Here is an 18,704-nt window from a genome sequence, read left to right on the forward strand (position 1 = left end):
AAGCTGGGCATGGTGGTGTGTGCCTGTCTTCTCAGCTAAACAGGAAGTGTAAACAGGAAGATCATAATCCAAGGTGTAAATGCAAGACCCTATTCGAAAAACAGTTAAAACAAAAGGGCTGGGGATATGGCTCACATGGTAGAGTGGCTGCCTAGCAAGCGCAAGGCACTGAGTTCAAACCCCAGTATCACTGATGAAGCCCTCGATTAAATTCTTGCACTTAACCTTTATTTAAATAAAAAAAAAAAGATAAACTCTGCTGATACCAAGACAACATTTGTGCATTTTTGTGTATGAACTAACAACAGCTAATTTAGAATTATTCCTAGGATATTATATGAAATTAATTCTGTATAGTTTTCTAAAATGATCCAACATTACCAAGTAAATAAAACAATGTTTAAAAACCTAAGTAATGTGAAATTAAAATACCCATACTAGATAGTACTTAACAAAATAGGAAAAATAGATTAACACATTTCGATAGACCAATCTAAAATAAGAGCGGAAGCAAGAAAAGATGGTCTGGCTAACAGTGTTACTCCAGTGATGCCTTTTCCATCACATCCATTCACTTGGTCCTTGTAAATTCTTATCCTCTCTCTACATTCTGATGTTGCCTTTCTTCTTTTTCCTAGAACTTTATTTTTAACCAATTTGTTCTCCTTAATCCTGGCAAAAATATGCTTCTGAAATAATATGCTTTGCATTAAGTATTTAGCAGCACCCCTCCCACTATCCACAGCACAAAATGCAAAATCATTATGGTTTATTATGCAAAGTGCTTCTAGATCTGCCCTGCCTTTCCAGTTTTACCCTTTTTGATCCATTGTATCCACCTGTACAGGATGTCTTCTCCATTGTGTCCATATTCAACTATTACCATTTCCTGAAAGGTCACCGTATTTCCTTGTCTCTGTGCCTTTGTACATACTATTCATCAAATAAGCTCTCAATAATAGTGACTATTATTAGCTATAATAAAGGACCACAGGAATGTTAGTACAGTCACTTTTAAACTTAATGAAAAATACAAGTGTATCAGGGAAAAATTGAAGTGCTCACTCTCAAAGTTCAGACCTTCTCCATTCTGAGACTGATCTCATCAAAACCATTGACAGCCTCTATCCTCGGGTGTCTTTTCTGCCCTCCACTTGCTTCACCTCTGAGGAGACTTATAGGTCTCTGGTAGATCAAGCTTCTTGCCCAGTTTTGGCAACACCATACCCTCCCAGTCATTCCCACAGCTTCAGGTACCATCCACTTGTCAGTGACTCCCACATTTAGCTTTCAGCCCCAACTTCTCTGCCAGGCTCCAAACTCATTCATCCAACTGCCTATTTGGCATCTCCTCTTGCAGACCTAATAGATATTTCAAGCTTAATATAATCAAAACAGAATTCTCTGTCCCTCTTTCCTCTCAACCTTGAGCTCCAAGGTTACTCATGCCAAAATCCTAGGTGTGATCTTTGATGCATTTTTCTCCACCCCCCCATTTCTTCTCATCAGCACATCTTAAAGATGCTACCTTCCATACTGAATCCTGATTTCTTTTCTCCTCTCTCCAGCTCCCATAGTACTAACCCTATCTCAAGTCTTTACCATCTTGTGCTTATATTACTGAACAGTCCCCTGACTGAACATTATGTTTTCACACTTGCTCTTTCACAATTTGTTATTCATAGAGTAAGTAGGAGTGATCTTGTAAAGTGTAAACTAAATGTCACTTTCTGGCTGAAGAATCCCTTAGTGGCATCCTATTTTACCTAGAGTAAAATTAAACTCTCCGTAATCAACAATAATCTTGGTAATATATCTTCTGCTATTTCTCAACTCATTTAGCCTTGCTTTACCTCTGACCCACTCCTTTCCAACCACAATGGTCTTTCTTTTCTGAGAAACCTATTCTCCATTCCTGGGCCTTGGTACTTTCTGATCCCTTTGCCTAGAATACTCTGTTTCTATAAGTTTATGTGATTGGCTGCTTTTGGTCATTTAAATCACAATTCAAATCTTACCAATACAAACCAGTTCTTGAAAAATGTTGCTGCTCTAATTTATAACAGTCTAGGTCAAGAGATTTTGCATGGTAGTTCTCCAAAATAAAACAGGAAACAAATAAGAAGAAACCAGTTTTAGAGAAAATGAGTTCAATTTAGAACCTGTTGAGCTTGAAACAGAATGGAATGCCTACAAGGCAGTTGAACAGATAGAATTGGGCCCCAGTAAAGAGACGTAGTTGGATATGTAGTTCCCAGTGCATGGCTAGAAACTGAACGCATGAGAGAAGGCAGGTTTGCTCCAGGAAATCAGAATACAAAAAAGACTTAGGATAGAACACTATGAAATGCCACCCATTTCATTGATTGAATAAAGGAAAAAGAAACCAAAGAGTCTGAAGGATAAAATGGAGTAATAAAATCAGTAAAGAATGTAGACAAAAAAAAATACCAGAAGAATGAAATGATAAAACACCAAAAGTTCATTGCTTTTGGAATGGAAAGGTCACTGATGGCCTAGATTAAAGCTTCAAATCCAACTGCAATGGATTGGAGGTAGACAGCAAAGGCAATGGCAGTCAATTGTATATTTAACAAATGTCAGTTTTCTCTACCAGATTATAAACCCCTGGAGGGCAGAACCCAATCTTTCTAGTACATCCATGTTTTCCAGAACTGAGAACAGTGCAAAGCCCATAATAGGTACCCTTCTCCCCAAAAGTACTTGACCAATAAATGAATGGGCAAGGTTAGGGAAGGAGAAGGGAGGAGGAAAATAGGGAAAACAGACAAGGAGGAAAAAGGAGAGAGAAATGGAGAAAGGAAAGGAAAAGAAAGAAAGAGAAACAAGGAGGAAAGATCCAGCAGTGTGTAGACAGGATTTAATTGTTTTCAGAGTAGGAACTTGGGCCTTTTTATGTGTGGAAGCAAAAGCAATCCAGTAGTGAGGGTTTTAAGACATAGAAAAGTGAAAGACATATAGAAAGAGAAAGCTCTTTGAGAAGATAGGGGATGTAATCAGAAACCAGTAGAAAAATGACTTAAATACTGGTAATTTCATGAAAATTTTCAATGAGAGAATGTCATTGATAAGCCACAAACTATAAGGGTGACTTGAAATTTCATGATCCTATTACTATTTTCTTATTAATTGCTTTAATGTTATAATTATATAAAGTAGCTAATATTTACACCCAATTTCATGTATATGAGTACAGGTGGGGGAGGCAGGTGTTCTAGAACTTGAGCCACACCTCCAGCGCCAATTTTATATTTTTGATTGAATCCTTAATTCAGCTATAATTGTTCCATATGAATTTTCATTTAGAAAAACTTTCTATTTTAGCTATAAAGCCCATTACCTATAAGATGAAGTAGAAATAAAACAAAGAATGAGGAACAAAGATAATTTTCACATAAGTGAGTGAATCTCATGGGTTTTTGGTTTTTTTTTACACTTTTGGTGGTACTGGGGTTTGACAGGGCCTCACACTTTCTAAATAGGCACTCTAATCTCACTTAAAAGCAAAAAGAAAGTTGTTTAGTTTTGCTGCTACCAAACCAATAAAAGGCCATAGAAGAAATAGAAAATCAAAGTTTAAAGATTCCAATGTAAATCTCCTCAATTTTAATCTATGTTCTTTGAGGAATGTAAACTGCTCCTTAGTTCCAAAAAGAAAAAAAAAATCTGAATAACTTTAAAACTCTATTGTTAATGTTTCCAAATTTCTTGTTTACCGAAATTAAACTGTCATTAACATTTGTCCTGTAGATGCCTACCATCTCTGTGCTATTTTAAAATCTTATTTTGACCTAATCTCCAAACTCAAGGAAACAACTCTGAGCTTTACCTAATTTGAATCTCTGTTGAAAACAGATAATTCCCAAGAAGGAGCTGACATCATCCTCTTCATCTCTGTTTTGAAGGGTATGAATCAGATCTGACCTCAGAGATAATCACTGAGGACAGTGAGATTAAGAAAGTACAAGGCTGGCTGGACTACATGCTGCTAGCTAATGACAAAAGCAGACCAGACCTTGTGTTTCTTGATGCCTAGGTCAGTTTGTTTCCCAATATCAACTGGGGTTCCCTTTTAAAGTGTTTGCAAATTTTATACATGGTAAAAAATTAATTGTTCAACCAAGAAATGGTGAGTCCCATTTGATCTTTCTAAAACAGATTTGAATGCTGCTTGCTTTCTGTTTCTGCTATACCCACTTTCACCAATTCAGAGCAACCTACCCTGCTCATGAATAACCAGGGTCCCTGTTCCTATTTAACTTTGCAGTATTTTCAGTGCTCATTAATGTGTCCTGCGTTGGATGGGGTGAGGGGGGCACTACCAATAAAGGGGAGCTAACTTTGATGTATTTAATTTGCAGTATCTAGAGAGAACTTTGAAACAAATTATGTTGGATTTTGTGGTCATTTTCTTTTATGGTAGATTCCTGTCTCATGAGCAAATGACTACAGTGGATGGTGTTGGCCACTTCTCCAACATCCATCCATTTACTCATTCTCTTCCCAGAATAAATTGCCCACCCCTCTGTAACACTTCAGAGCCTGTTGGCCCAAACTATCTTGTCCCAGCATGGTGTGGATGCTGACAACTCCAAGCAGAAGCAGCCTACCTATACAGGGCCTCCTGACATATACTTATGGACCCTTCCCCACCCCAACACAACTGACCTATAGTAGGTTTCACACCTCAGGACTTCTTTGAACCAACAAGAGATGGGACCCATTGAATAAATTTTCCTATCTTTTGTGTCACCCCCAACATAACCCTGAACAGTCTCTCCAAGGCTTTTTTCTCATCCTCCAAGATTTCAGTCTTTTGAATCTTCACAACCTCATCCCTTTAAAAGAATAAAGCACGAAATTCATTCCAGACAGTTGTGCCACTGATGATAGGCAGCACAAATAAAAAACACTTTTTACCTATACTTTTTGGTACATGAAGGGAAATCCAGACATCCAACAACACTTCTCTAAAATCGCCTTTAAAATCTCATATCCATCGCAGTTCCCAATAGTCTTCTTTCCTTTTCTCTAGGAAAACTCTGCCCAGCCTGTTATTTAAAAATTCAAAGCTTTAGCTATAATGGTGTACTCTATAATCCCAGCACTTGGGAAAGGATTATGAGTTTGAGAACAGCCTGGGCTACAGGGCAAGACCCCGTCTCAAAAAACCAAAACAACAAGAAAATTCAAAACTTCCTCTTCAATTTTTACAAAATTCTCAGCTTTTTAAAAAATAGTCCCTCTTACCTCCTCCTTTTGCTCCCCTTGGCATCAACTGGATGCCCCTTCACCAAATCCCCATCATAAACAATTATAAGATGTGTAGAAGTTTTCTAGGAGTGAACCTGCCTTAAGAGATACAGGATGACTCAGGATTCATAGCACTGCAGTAATTCTCAACATGTGATATCCGGAGCAGCAGTAGCACTGGAACTTGGACTTGAAAATTCTCAAACCTCACTTCAGACCTGCTGAATCAAAAACTCTGGGAGTTTGGCCCATAAATCTGTTTTCACAAGTCCTTCAGGTGCTTCTGATGGAAGTTAAAGCTTACGAGCATTGTCATAATCATTGCCTCATGGCGCTCAGTCAGTCCTTGTGGCACATCAGAATCACCTGGGAGGCCTGGGGCACGCATTTGGACTTACAAGTTCTAGGTGCCTAGCCCAAGAGATTCAAGTTCAGTTGGATGGTGGTGGGGCCCAGAGTTTCTAGGTGATTTTAAGTATCCAGTCAGGCTGCTAAAACATTAAGCTATCCTTAAATAAGAGCAACATAAAAAACATTTTTTTCTATTATGGAACATTGGTTGAGGAGGAGTAAATAGTACTGTTTCCTGGTTTGTTTGAAATATTGACATATGTCTATAATCTAATTCTAAATTAGTCATTATAGACTAATGTATAATGTATACATTATACATTATAATGTATAGAGCAAGACTGCATGCCTGATTTTTTTTTGAAATTCAAATCATTAAGATCTAGTATTTCAGAACAATGCTGCTAAGAGTAAACAGAACTATTCCCAGCCTTGTGGACACCTGGACTGGTAAGACTACTTGTGGTTCATTGATGGCTGGCTGGGTGCCTCCCCTGTAACCAATTTAGCAACCCTTTAGATTGATGCCCTGAACAACTGGCCTTCTCACACTCTCCTCTCCACCCCGATTTGGAACTCAACTACAATTCTGCTAATGTCTTCAGACAAAGGCATCATTTTATTCAGCTTTTAATAGCAGCAAGTGTTAGACTTTGTAGGCTGAATCCTGTGAGGAGAAAAGTTAGAGACCGGGTGTGGAATTAAGCATTACCGACACTTCATCCGGCCATGTTTCTATTTTCTTTTCATAAGAACCAAAATAGACAATGGAAAAAACATGAATTACAATTTTTCGAATGGAAAGGAAACATTGCTTTGGTGGTTAAGTCATGAAGTTAATGTTTAAATGAAGTAACAAATAATCACACAAATTTCTTTCTCTCTCCTGGCTAATGTATGTCCTTTTACTGCCAACTGATTTGATTGAGGGATTTTCTTTCAACATGAGTAATCATATAGCATGTAGTTATAAGTAGTAGAACCTTCCTCTTTTAAGAAAATTAAGGGTTGACCAATGTATTCAAGTTTCAATATTTTTATCTTGTTTGTACAATACAATTAGCCCCTAAACCAGAGAGTTAACTGATTATCCCAAGAACAAATGCCATGCTGAAGTTTGGAGAAAAATCACCAAAAGTTGTGTGACACCTTTAAGGAACTTGAGTGTCAGTTTTTCTCCATGCCCAGCAACAATAAACTATTCTATTCTGCCCTGGCAGTAGAGTAAGTGAGCATAAAGGAAAAACAAAATAGAGCTACTGCAATTGTCCTCCACAAGTGAAAGTACATCTGCTCCTTTGCTCATAATTTTCTAAACAGTTGTAGGAATGGATGCCCAATGAAAAAATCACCTGCTGAGAATTCCATAAAAATCTTGAATCCTGTTTTAGAAATTATTTGCAAAACCAAGGGAAAACAAAAATTGAAGGAAATACTATAGAGGCAATTTGAGGACTGGTCAGAAATATAGTGTTATATTTCCTCTAAATATAGATGTCACTAGGTTGTCATGTCACATGTAGTGAAGTGCTCAGAGAGGCAGAATTTGAACTTTCCCCCCACATACTACTGATGTATAGAGCCTGAAGGCAGCTGGGGAAGAAGTGGACAACTTGTATGAAGAACCCACCCCCCTGAGCTTCCAAGTGACTGACACCTACCAGAGGACCCAGAAAGACTTAACCAAAAGCACAGTAGCAGGAAAGGGCAGTGCCCCTGAAACAAAACACACAGCATGGTGAGAAAGAAACCAGATGAAGAGCACGGCCAGTGCACCAAAAGGAGACAGAGCTTCTGAGCAAATTCTAAGCCTTGACCTGACCCAGAGATGCAACATTTTTGAGGCACCTTCTTGGCTGAGGTACACCAAGATGGAGAATCTTAGCCCTTCCACAGGAAGAACCAGCAGTTAGGGCAGGAATCTTCATTAGACCTGATAAGAGCACCCATGGCAGGACATTTCACCCTACTCCTTTCCCCTTCTGAGGCACAACCAAAGGGACAGCACACTCGAAGAGTACAGCTATTTAACTTCCAGGGATCTGGGGGAGTGCAGGGGACAGTTATGGAAATTCTGAACCTGTGTAGATGCCACACCTACCCACTCCCTGCACTGACCCCTTAGACTGGATTAAGCATTGGGGGAGGGGGTTTGAAGCACCTTCTTTTGATAGTCAGCTAGAGAGCTTGATCTACTTTGAGGATTAAAAGGAGTCCCTGTTAACCAATGTATTTTGTTTGTTCTTTCAAGTGAACCAAATGTACACAGGAAACTGAAAGATTTAGTGTCCTTCTTCCCCCTTTCTTGTCATTATTACAAGTACAATTATAATTCTGAGGAGATCCACATAGGAAAATGTGTATTTAAAATAGAACAGGCTTTTAAGCATCACTATGAAGGATCGATGAAAGTATCACCCTCAGAATAAGAAACTTGAACTTCAGCTTTAGCCTGTGGCCATTTTCACATTAGTCTGCATATTGGTCAGCTAGATAGAGCCAAAGTTAAAACTAGACATTTTATGCTTAAAAATTACATGACTGTTCAATACAGCAAGATGACAACGTCAATTTTGGTAGAATTTAAGTGCAAATAGCCAAATACAGAAGCAGCAATGCTTGCATCAATCTTGTGTAAACTTGCCAGTTTAAGAAAGGCCAGCATTGCTAGATTCTGAGAGGCAGCAAAAAAACAATATACTGGAGCCTTCATCATAGAAAATTTAAAATATGTTGTGCTCACAGAAAGATCTTTAAATTTTGATTACATATTATTTTAGAAAAATAAAAGTTTCATATTGTAGTTGATCACTTTAAAAGTCTGAACATTTTCAAGCTCATAAAAATAGGTACCATCCATTAAACTTTTACCAGTGAGTGAGCTATGCATTCTGTGCTTTCTGCTCATTATCTCCCCAGACTGTCTCATAGTCCTACTCTGTAGAGCCTGTCATTATTCCTCTTCACAGAGAAAAAAGCTCCAGCCTGACAGATGTGATGCGGGATTTATGGCTCACCCTCCCCACCATGAAGTGAGGCCCTGGCTTTACTGCCCTCTCCAAAGATAACCACTCACTGAAATCCCCAGGAATGTTTTCACCCAAGTGCAAGCAGCTCAGGAATCAATTCCTTGGCCCAAGTTGTGAAAGTGAATGTGTAGGCTCACAGACTGCTGTTTTTCACTTTTGTTTTCCCTTTAATTTTGGATCTTTGCAATTTTTGATGGTTTTAATACACTCCCCCCAAATCATATGCAGACTGACAAATATAACGTTTGACTCAAACAGTTTAACAGAATTAGGGAGCGGGGGCGGGGGGTGCGGGCAGGGAATGTTTTGTTGTTCTAGCATCTTCCTTCCTTCTTTTCTTTCTTCCTTCCTCCCTCCCTTCCTTCCTTCCTTCTTTTTTTTCATACTGGGGTATGAACTCAGGTGCTTTACCACTTGAGCCATGCTCCAGCCTTTTCTAGCATTTTTAACCTCAGATATTTTATGCAAGTTTATAGAACTTTGAGTCCTACTTTATTCACCTATATACTATCATAAGCATTTCTTACTTTATCACACACTCATCACAGAAAAACATTTAATAGTTGATACTCTTCAGGCAGCTAAATCACCAATCCTAAATTTGAAATATACAGGTTAACCTCTTACTTTAGCCCTTGAGATCTAGAAAGTAATCAGCAGATACTGCTCTGAGCTGGTACCTAAGTGCTATTGCAATCAGTAAATTACATAGTACGTCACACTTGATCAATTTTTACCATATTAACAGTGATTACACGTTTCTTGGGTTTCATAGGGAAATCAAATAATTGACCACAGCTGGCAATATTTTATTTTACACGGAACACCACAGCTGGAGGAATTCCAGCCTAACCTTGAACAGATCTTTAATTGACTGCAAATATTTAAGGTCAAGGTCTTATGCTGGCTGATTTTTTTTCTCCTTTGCTAACCTTTCATTCTGTGTCCGAATATTTTCAAAAGTATGTGTAGGAGTTACGTAACCTTTACCAGGGTCCAAGAAGAACCCAGGAACCCAAAAAGCGTGTTCCAACAATGAAAAACAAACCCCAACCATGCAAGATATGACATAGGCATTTTTTTCCTCAGTAATGGTTTGAAACTCTTTTGATCCCCTCAAATTTTATAGCTGTTTCAAATCACCAAGCAAGAACAGTAACTTCAGAAAACATGTTTGAATATCAGTTCTTGCCACAGGATTTTTATAACCAAAATGATTTTTTAAAATGATATAAAAAAAGAGAACTACTTTTTCTATACTTAGGTTTACAACCTCTTCCTGAGAGTGGTAAAATATGGTATATTTTATATTTTATCAGAATCAATTGCTTAAACACAGAAGTATCCTATAAGTGCACAAGTGTGTGTAGCTTTGCTGATTGTTTATAAATTCTGCAGGGATGTTACTATGTATTTGCAATAACTTTGGCATTAGAAATGTCAAATCTGTTCTGCTACCATGATCCACAGAATTTCAATCATGTTGTATGATTTACACTTTAGTTTTCTTAAAAATGACTAAATGTCCTTAAAGATGACTAAATGTAAGAAAAAAAAATGGATAGAGGAAACATTTTCTAAGACATATCATTAGTTAACTTACCAAAAACAGAGACACAGAAGCAAGAACCCAATCTTATTACAGCTGCATTTTTACTTGATAGAACAAAAAGAATGCTGCCTTCTACAGTAAAGGTACTTAAGGTCAACACTTGAAAAAACAAAAATAATCCTTAAAAATTAAATAATTGTGATATGTCACTCCCTAATCTTAAAAATATAATTTAGGACCAAATGAAATCATCTGGATAAAAATATTTTCTCTTCTAAACATAACTACATGTATAGACATATGTACTTCCCACAAACTCTAGCCTTCACTAAAAGACTGTTAATTTTTAAACTGGTAAAACAGCACATTAAGGTTTCTCTTCCTTTATGTATGTAGCAAACTAAGAATAATCACAAATTATTTTGATTTTAAAATGTAGGTTTAAAATGTCTGTTTTGTGGGAAACAGCTTTTCAATTTAAATTTCTCTATTTTTAGCAGCCTTCAAGTTTTCATATTCATGATCAAGAAAATGTGGTATCTATACACAGTGGAATTTTATGCAGCCATGAAGAAGAACGAAATGTTATCATTCGCTGGTAAATGGATGGAATTGGAGAACATCATTCTGAGTGAGGTTAGCCTGGCCCAAAAGACCAAAAATCGTATGTTCTCCCTCATATGTGGACATCAGATCAAGGGCAAACACAACAATGGGATTGGACTTTGAGCACATGATAAAAGTGAGAGCACACAAGGGAGGGGTGAGGATAGGTAAGACACCTAAAAAATTAGCTAGCATTTGTTGCCCTTAATGCAGAGAAACTAAAGCAGATAGATACCTTAAAACAACTGAGGCCAATAGGAAAAGGGGAACAGGTACTAGAGAAAAGGTGAAATCAAAAAGAATTAACCTAGAAGGTAACACCCACGCACAGGAAATCAATGTGAGTCAATGCCCTGTATAGCTATCGTTATCTCAACCAGCAAAACCCCTTGTTCCTTCCTATTATTGCTTATACTCTCTCTACAACAAAATTAGAGATAAGGGCAAAATAGTTTCTGCTGGGTATTGAGGGGGTGGGGGAGAGAGGGAGGGGGCGGAGTGGGTGGTAAGGGAGGGGGTGGGGGCAGGGGGGAGAAATGAACCAAGCCTTGTATGCACATATGAATAATAAAAGAAAAAAAAAAAGAAATATGCCTATAGTTTCTACGGACCATTTTTCATGGCCTTTGCTAGGTTAACACACATTGGTGCTCCACACACTGTACCACTAATGATCAACATAGGCTACAAAATACCTTGTAGGTACATTATCCTACAAAATATTTCAAAAACCCCTAAAACTTAAGCATCATTTGGAGCTTAGAACAGGTTATAAATAATTTTGTGAAGTGTTAAAAAATACATATCAAAATTATGAGCTACTAGGAACGAAAGTATAATGTCACCCAATTTTAAAAACTAGTAAATTAAGTTTATATGCTCATGGCACATGTAACTGCTAGCAAATGCAGCTTTAATTTATTTTATTTTTTAACCCAGCTTAAATTCCCGCAGTCTTTCCCTTCCACAGGTGTCATGTGGAGCTGTTGTACTGGCAAAGTGTCTTTTGCACCATCATGTGTGGGAATTTAGTAACCTTTTCACCACCACAATTAGAAATAATAAAGAGGTATGTATTCATTCAGCATAAATTCTTAACCATTAATAGGTGGCCCAGGATTGGTGAGCTGTTAGGCTGCTTCCTATCTGGTTCATTGTGTTTCTGCCTGCAGCAAAGGTTCTCATGCTTAAAGCTAGACACCAGTTTACTGGGCAAAAGGCAGCAGGACCATTTAACTTTTAGCTAAGTGCTTTTCCATTAATTGGGCCCCATATTCTTCCAAGCACCATTGCACACAGTTTGGTCCTCAGAAGATTTGCAAGCGGTTTGTGTGTCTTTTGTTAGTTTCAACATACAGCTTACCCTTGATTTAACAGACTGCAGTTATACAAGACCTTTCTTAATTGCTTTTCATGCATAGTTGGGAGGAACAGCAGGCAGCCTTTAAGTGAAGGTTCTGTGGGCTGAAGTGGTAGCTTAAAGTGCCTCCTTTCCTGTTGACAATTCAATTAGCATGCCAAAGCAGCTGTGTGCTGCAGGAGGCAGGGTCAACTAGACTGCACATGCAACTAATTTTATTAACTGAGGAGCAAAATTACCTTTGGTACATTTATCACTTATTAAAGAGCACCGAAAAAATGGGGAAAATCTAGCTGTTTTCCCCAAATTTCAATTCATCTTGTGGAAAGTCACAAACATAAGCCAATTTTTCCCATTAGCAACTAGTGAAAAGGTATTCATTTTCTCACTCTTCAAGCTTCAAAAAAAGCCACACTTGGCAACAATGAGTTAAGGGCCTCATATTCATTAAAGCTTTTCTTTCAATGAAAAGTGACCTTTTTAGCCAGGACAAAAAAACAGGATGATATGGGGTATATCATGGATGATGAAGCCAACAATGATATTTTGGGCAGCCACCAGCTTACTGAATGATTTAGTTGCCAGTGGCATTTTATATGTAACTGGTGAAAGACGTCCAAATACTGTAGCTACATAGAGGCAAACTGAGGGACCCAGCAGAGCCAGAAGCTCCTGGGTAGAAGCTGTTCCTCAAGCAGACGAATTGCCTCCAGCTCCTAGGCAGGCTTTCCAAGTTCCGCTGGTGCAGCTGCTCTCTGGAGTGGGCACCTCCAGGGTGCATGTTAGAGTTCAGAGTTGAAGGTGCTGATTGTCTAGTTCGGCAATGAGATTGGCTATAAAAGCCATGTACGACTGTCGCACCTTTGATTTGTTCAGCCAGAAGTGGAATGGGAGTCTTTTCAAAGTCCACTTTTGGCATTGCTGACTTCCCAGTCATAATTAAAATAATTTAATGTTTATTTTTTTATTGACTTAGGTTTAACTTTCAACAACACAGTTGGAGGACAGCTACAGAAAGTCAGAGTTGAAGGTAGAGATGACAAAGGATGCAACCTCACAAGGAAATTTTTTAGCTTGGGGTGGCTGTCTACATCCCTCTGTAGAGGACATCCCTAAAATTCTGCAAATGGGCAGAATTCAAAAGCTTATTATTTTTCTTTCCAGCACTATTGGCAAAATCTCCTGAATAATTTTATTTTAATCCTAATATTTATTATTTTAATCCTAATATTTTACTAAATTTCCTACCTTTCTCTAAAATATTATCTTACCATTAACTCGTACTCCTTTCGAGTATTATTTTCCCTCCTGAAGCCCTTACATTGGCCTGCCTATGGTGCTTGCATCTTTTGCCATTTTTTCACTACTTTCCTCACTCATTTTTTTCTTTTTTTCTGGATTAGACTTCTAGTCAAACACTACTAGCATTCAGGAATTATGTGTGTGACAGGGTGGAAGACAGATGTTTCACAAAGATGAGATACAAAAATCCATAGATCAGAAACACTTGTGGAAAAATAAAGAATCAGAAGAAAGGGCTCTGAAATAAGATGCAAACTAATTCATAGCAAATCCACTGGTGGAAACTTTCACATGATGTTGAGTGCTGAGCTGAATCTGGCATTCTTCATGTGGCAGTTACCAACGGCGTCCCCAAGAACCTAGACTTGCAGCTTTGTGATCTCCTTCCTTATCCCAAAGCTATTTCAATACCAATATATTCTCCAAAACCATTGTTTTAAAATAATACAACTTTTATTGCATTTGTAACAACTGTTTGTATATACTCTTTTGTGTTCCATAAGAAAAAAGTAAGATTTTTTTTGAGTACCAGAATGACAAATCAGTTCTCTCTTAGAGCATATCTTTATTTTCCAGCCCTTTGATATTACCACTAACCTGAAAGACACTACACACAAATATGAATATGTCAGGATCCTCTATACCTAGGTCATACTTAATTATAATTGACACTTAGAACTTGAAGTTGGCATGAAAGAAATTAGAGAGCTATTATTAAGGTACACTTCTCTTACATGCTTATTTTCAAAAAATAAGTTTTTAACTCTGGGAAAACATCTAAATGGTGAAATTCTCTAAAGTCAAAGGCACAACTTTGGCCACATTTCATGTATGCTTTAAAAGCTTAATCCCTTCATTAACTGGAATGATTCAGTGGTAATCATATAATTGTTTTCCCCAGACCACTAAGAAATGTAAACTAACACAGATAACAAAGTTAAAGTCTGATTTATTAAGATAGCACTGTATACATATTTCACATACCTAATTCATTCCTGCACACTCCGTGGGATTAAATGATTCAGAATCATGTCTAAATCCATAATCCTGCTTTTATATCACCTTCAAAGAAATGTCAACACATATTCAAAGCCAGATCCATTGTAATATTACTAAATTCCCTCCTAGATATTCCTAATACAACTTTTTGTGGTTATTACTGCCCCCTGACTGTACCTCTACCCCACCCTAACCTCCTTTACTAAGAATCCTACAGTTCCACTGAAGTAATTCAATTTAGCCTTCTATTTAATCCAGTTTAGAGGATCTGTCCTGAGTCAATTAAATTACAGGGGAGACCAGTAGTAAGAGCAGAAATAGGAATGGAAATGGTTTTTAACCAAATGTATTATGCTGACTCCTGAACCTTTATAATTTTCTTCTAAATTACAGACTCATCCGACTGCCTACTCAACATCTCCTGCTAGGTAATTAATAAGACTCTCAAATTTATCACAACCAAATCAGAGTTTTTTTATCCACCCACACACAATTTTTCCCTTCCTAGGCCTTTCTCAATCTAGATGGGGGTAGCACTGTTATCAAACCAGTGTTCAAGTCAGATCACTGAAGTCATCTTTCGCCCTTTTGTCTTCCCAACTGCCCACATCCAACCCATCAATTAGTCTTATCACCAAAGTCTAATATCTACCTTAAATCTCCATTCCCTCCATGATCACTTCTACTGCCCAGTGCAAACCACCATCATATCTCACTTGGAATACCACTATAGCTCCTTCGTCTAATCATGCCCTATCCCCTGTGGGTTCTCCCTGTGGAGTCTGGGTAAGCTTTTCAAAACATAAATCTGACCATGGTATTCTTCTGCTAAGAACACACTAATGGTTTTACACATGCTTTGATGCAGACCAACCCCCTAATATGTCTACTAAGGCTCTACGTATTCGTTCCTGTGTCTCCTACCTCTTTTCCCCATCTACTCCATCTACCATCCCTTCAGTTAGCTAGGCAATTGCCAGCTTCCCACATGGTCCACTGTCTGCACATCAAGCACAATAGGCTCCTTCTTATCCTATTTTTTTTTATCTTAAATTTGCAAATTATACAAAACCCCACAGTTATGGTAATACTCAGGACCTTGAAAGAAGCCAGTACACACGAATGACCCTTAGGTTCAGCCTCTTAAACTTCACAATGATTCTAACTTGTGGCTACACTTGTTAAGCAAGTTCTCTCCTCCCTCCACCTCTACCCTTTCTGTTGTGCATCCTATTTATCCTTTTGTGTTCTTCTCTGTCCCTTCTGTGTTGTCTGCCTTTTGCTTTGGAGTGTACATTCCAGCAGGGCAGGTACTTTGAATTTGAATCCCTCAGCGCCAACAAATTGTATCTGGCACATTAACATTCAGTAAATAATCATGATTGAATGAAGTACCCTTTGAGATTAACAGTGCTAGATAAATGTAAAGAACTACTTAAAATTTTTTAATTTGCATATCATTTAAGCAGCGTTGTTTTCCTTTTCTTTCTCCCATTGTAAGACACCAATAGCATGGCACAATTTCTGGTACAGAGGAAACAATTGCTATGTTTTCCCTCTCTGCCCCAAGTTTCAGGAATATTTAAGTCCACAGCCTGATTTCCGAGATAATAAAAAGAACTGTTCAGGAGGGTTGGGCCTGGTTACCTATGTAGCCATCTTGTGTTTCAGAGGAAAAGGTCTGCTGCAGCCTAGCTTCTGAAGGCTATGGTCAAGTTAGAGTGGGGCCAGCATATCAGCATCCTCTGCAGAGTCCTGGGCTCTCCCCCACTCAAGCCTACCCTCTCTGAGTACTGGATACAGTGCTAAAATCTGCAGTGTAAATGCTAATAGCAGGGATTAAATTATCTATAAATGGTGATCATTAAATGTTTTTCACTGTGTTCTTTTTGAATCAGATGGTTGGAATTTTTTGGTTTTGAATTCTTTTAAAAACCTGGACTACATAAGAATTAGTGGAGTTTCAGGTTCTAGAATGCTACAAAATCCTTGTTTGCCTTCTGTTGAAAATCTCTCCTTCCTAAATGTACTAAAAACTGTAAAACAATATGGGGTGAGGGGAAAGGGTAAGGAAGAGTAAGTAAAAGAGGGAGTTAGATCGATTAAAGAGCAATACATTTACAGGTAAAATACCAAGGCAAAACCCCACTGAACAATGAATGGACACTTAAACAACAAAGGACAGGAATGTAAAACAGGTCATGTTAAGGGGAGGGTACGAGTGGAGCGGGGAGGGTAAATGAAGAGGGTAAAGGAGAATGAATATGATAGATGTACTTTCTACACATGTATGAATACAGATCATTGAAACCTTACAAAGTCATTTTAAGCAGCTGGTAGAGGAGGGAGAATAAAGGAGGGGGACAAACCAAATAGGAGTACAATATATGCATATATGGAAATGTCATAATGAAACCCCCTGTACAGTCACATGCTAAGGGGAGGTCACATACGGGAGGAATAAGGAAAGGTAGGAAACTCAAGACTTGAAAGTGTTTGACATACCCACTGCAGAGGAGCTAATATAATAACCTTAAAATGACAGAGGTCACTATGGGAAAGTGACCAGGAAGTAGTGAAGAGGTCTGGTAGAGATGAATCAGTTCAGTTTGTAATACACTTGTGCATGAAAGCAATGCAAGGAATCTCTCTGTATAGCTATCCTTATCTCAACTAGCAAAAACACTTTGTCTTTCTTATTATTGCTTATGTCTTCTTTTCAACAAAATTGGAGAAGAGGACAGAATAGGTTCTGCCTGGAAGTGAGGGGAAGAGGGAGGGGGCAGAGGGCTGGAGGGAGAAATGGCCCAAACAATGTATGCACATGTGAATAAATGGAAAAACATAGTCAATCAAAAAAAAAAAAAAAGAAACACCCTGTATAACCATTATAAAAAAACATTAAAAAATTAAAAACAAAAGAAAATCCCTCAGCCAAATAAATAAACAAATAACTAAAATAGTAGTAATAAGATGCACAAATTCGGAAGTGAATTCAAGTTTCTTTTGAATTTATATGAACAGGCTTCATTCCATCTGTCAAGTGGTTCAGGATCGGCATAATTCATTTATTTGTGACAGGTTAAGCAGTCAGCTGAAGTGTATATTTTATGGTTAAATTAACCTGAGCTAGGTTACTTATGGTAGCAATTGAACCTCAGTCCTCTCTCTGGCAGATTGAACCTTGGTATGACCACATTCAACTGTAAGCTACAGTATATCAAACACAAACTTCTGATTGGGAGCAATTTCAAGATCAATTTGCATTCAAATAAAAAGGCACTCCAGTGAGAGCACATTAAAATGTTTAAATTATGGGCCATATGGGATTCATCAAGCAAGGAAAGCAGTTGTAAATCAAGGTTGTGGTGAATGGGTTAAACACACAGAGGGTTTTAGTGCTTGAGCAACACTTCCTAAGATCTTTTTTAGGTTTAGCAACTTGAAAAATTTAAGGGAAGAGCAAAAAGTAAAAAAGGTTTTTAAAAATGACAACTACCAGCACACATGAAGCCCTGGGTTTGTTCCCCAGCACCACAAAAACACACAAACATATATGCAATAAATAAATAAAAATGACAACCATATAGTTTTTCACTGGCATGCCAGCTTTAAAAATAAGTGATAGGACCACACTTCTGTACATCAAACTAGATCAAATGGGAGGGAGGGCAAGTCTGAAATAAGACCAACAGTTTGAGGGAATTTTTTAAAGAATTATTCTTTGTTCTTGTTTCTCTTGGAGACTCAGTAATCTAATATTATTTGTAGGATTCCATTGGTGGATTAACCTTCTTACCTTCAATTCCTAGCACTGAGCTTTGCAACAAAAATTGTTTCTGTTGAATGGGTCGTGCATGAACCAGATGGGCACTGTCTGTCTGAATATGGGCACTTGTTCCAGCAGAACTTTGTTTCTAAAGAATGTGCCTTTTAGCCAATCATTGATGATTCATGCCTATAATCCTAGCTATTTGGGAGGTGAGACCAGGAGGATCAAAGTTTGAAGCCAGCCCAGGCAAATGGTTCAAGGGACTGCATCTCCAAAATAACCAAAGCAAAATGGACTTGAGGTGTGGCTCAAGTGGTAGAGCATGTGCTTTGCAAACAGAAAGTCCTGAGTTCAACCCCCCGGTCTCACCGAAGAAAGAAGAGGAGGAAGAGGAAGAGGAGGAGGAGGAGGAGAAGAAAGAAGGTGGTTCCTTTTCAGGAACAACAACAAAAAAACCTA

This window comes from Castor canadensis, chromosome 4 (assembly GCF_047511655.1).
Source record: "Castor canadensis chromosome 4, mCasCan1.hap1v2, whole genome shotgun sequence".
NCBI lineage: Eukaryota > Metazoa > Chordata > Mammalia > Rodentia > Castoridae > Castor > Castor canadensis.